The sequence below is a fragment of the Mandrillus leucophaeus genome, unplaced genomic scaffold, assembly GCF_000951045.1.
Source record: "Mandrillus leucophaeus isolate KB7577 unplaced genomic scaffold, Mleu.le_1.0 Scaffold771, whole genome shotgun sequence".
Lineage (NCBI taxonomy): Eukaryota > Metazoa > Chordata > Mammalia > Primates > Cercopithecidae > Mandrillus > Mandrillus leucophaeus.
In genome coordinates, this window is record NW_012108375.1 from 38310 (window position 1) to 41111 (window position 2802).

The window sequence follows — 2802 nt, forward strand, 5'->3', positions numbered from 1 at the left end:
TCTTTCTTTCTTTCTTTCTTTCTTTCTTTCTTTCTTTCTTTCTTTCTTTCTTTTTTTCTTTCTTTCTTTTTGGTCTGTTTTCTTTCTCTTTCTTTCTGGTTTTCTTTCTCTCTCTCTTTCTTTCTTTCTTTCTTGTTTTGGTATTAGGGTGATAACGGCTTCATAGAATGAATTAGGGAGGGTTCCTTCTTTCTCTATCTTGTGGAATAGTGTTAAAATTATTGGTACTAATTCTTTGAATGTCTGGTAGAATTCTGCTGTGAATCTGTCTGGTCCTGGACTTTTTTTTTGTTGGTAATCTTTAAATTACTGCTTCAATCTCGCTGCTTGTTATTGGTCTGTTCAGGGTATCTAATTCTTTCTGATTTAATCTAGAAAGGTTGTATTTTTCCAGGAGGTTATCCATCTCTTCTAGGTTTTCTAGTTTATGTGCATAAAGGTGTTCATTGTAGCCTCGAATGATATTTTGTATTTCAGTGGTGTCAGTTGTAATATCCCCTGTTTTGTTTCTCAGTGAGGTTACTTGAATTTTCTGTCTTCTTTTCTTGGTTAATGTTGCTAATGGTCTATCAATTTTTTTTTTTTTTTAAGACAGAGTCTCACTCTGTTGCCCAGGCTGGAGTGCAGTGGCATGATCTTGGCTCACTGCAAGCTCCACCTCCTGGGTTCATGCCATTCTCCTGCCTCAGCCTACTGAGTAGCTGGGACTACAGGTGCCCGCCACCACCATGCCCAGCTAATTTTTTGTGTTTTTAGTAGAGATGGGATTTCACCATGTTAACCAGGATGGTCTCGATCTCCTGACCTTGTGATCTGACAACCTCGGCCTCCCAAAGTGCTGGGATTACAGGTGTGAGCCACCGTGCTGGGCGTGGTCTATCAATTTCATCTATCTTTTCAAAGAACCAGCTTTTTGTTTTATTTATCTTTTGTATTTTTTTGTTTCTTTGTTTCAATTTCATTTAGTTCTGCTCTGATCTTGGTTATTTCCTTTCTTCTGCTGGGTTTGGGTTTGGTTTGTTCTTGTTTCTCTAGTTCCTTGAGGTGTGACCTTAGGTTGTCTGTTTGTGCTCTTTCAGACTTTTTGATGTAGGCATTTAGGGCTATAAACTTTCCTCTTAGCACTGCCTTAGCTGTATCCCAGAGGTTTTGATAGGTTGTGTCATTATTGTCATTGAGTTCAAAGAATTTTTATTCTTTGAAGATGGAAATTTTAAAATTCTTTGAACTCAATGACAATAGTGACACAACCTATCAAAATCTCTGGGATACAGCTAAGGCAGTGCTGAGAGATTTCCATCTTGATTTTGTTTTTGAGCCAATGCTCATTCAAGAGCAGGTTATTGAATTTCCATGTATTTGCAAGGTTTTGAAGTTGCAAAAATCAACTCCTTTTGGAGTTGATTTCCAGTTTTATTCTACTGTGGTCAGTGCCTGATATAATTTCAATTTTCTTAAATTTATCAAGGCCCATTTTATGGCCTATCTTACAGTCTATCTTGGAGAAAGTTCCATGCACTGTTCAATAGAATGTATATTCTGTGGCTGTTGGATGAAATGTTCTGTATGTATCTGTTAAGTCCACTTGTTTGAGGGTATTGTTTAAATGCACTGTTTGTTGACTTTCTGTCTTGATTGTCTGTCTAGTGCTATCAGTGGAGTATTGAAGTCCCCCACTATTATGGTGTTGCTGTCTATCTCATTTCTTAGGTCTATCAGTAATTGTTTTATAAATTTGGGAGTGTTAGGTGCATATATGTTTAGGGTTATGATATTTTCCTGTTGGACAAGGCCTTTTCCCATTATATAATGTCCCTCTTTGTCTCTTTTACCTGCTGTTGCTTTTAAGTTTGTTTTGTCTGAAATAGGAATAGCTAACCCTGCTTGTTTTTGGTGTCCATTTGCATGAAATGCCATTGCATTCATCATGCTGTTTAGTTTTGTTTTTTAACTTGTATTTTTGTTCTATAGGTCCTGTGTGATTTATGCTTTAAGGAGATTCTGTTTTGATGTATTTCCAGGATTTGTTTCAAGATTTAGAGCTGCTTTTAGCAGTTCTTGTAGTGGTGGCTTGGTAATGGCGAACTCGCTCAGCATTTGTCTATAAATGAGTGTATCTTTCCTTCATATATGATGCTTAATTTTGCTGGATACAAAATTCTTGGCTGATAATTATTTTGTTAGAGGAGGCTGAAGATAGGGCCCCAATCCCTTCTAGCTTGTAGGGTTTCTGGTGATAAATCTGCTGTTAATCTGACAGGTTTTCCTTTGTAGGTTACCTGGTGCTTCTCTCTCACATCTCTTAAGATTTTTTCCTTTGTCTTAACTTTGGATAACCTGATGACAATGTGCTTAGGTGAAGATCTTTTTGCGATGAATTTCCCAGGTATTCTTTGTGCTTCTTGTATTTGCATGTCTAGGTCTGTAGCAAGGCCAGGGAAGTTTTCCTTGATTATTCCCCCAAATATGTTTTCCAGGTTTTTAGAATTGTCTTCTTCCTCAGGAACACCAATTATTCTTAATATAATCCCAGACTTCTTGGATTAACATAATCCCAGACTTCTTGGAGGCTTTGTTCATATTTTCTTATTGTCTTTTCTTTGTCTTTGTTCGATTGGGTTAATTCAAAGACCTTGTCTTCAAGTTCTGAATTTCTTTTTTCTACTTGTACTTGTTCAATTCTATTGCTGAGATTTTCCAGAGTTCCAGAGCATTTCACATTTCTAAAAGTCTGTCCATAGTTTCCTGAATTTTTGATTGTTTTTCCTTTAACCTATTTATTTTGCTGAATATTTTTCCTTT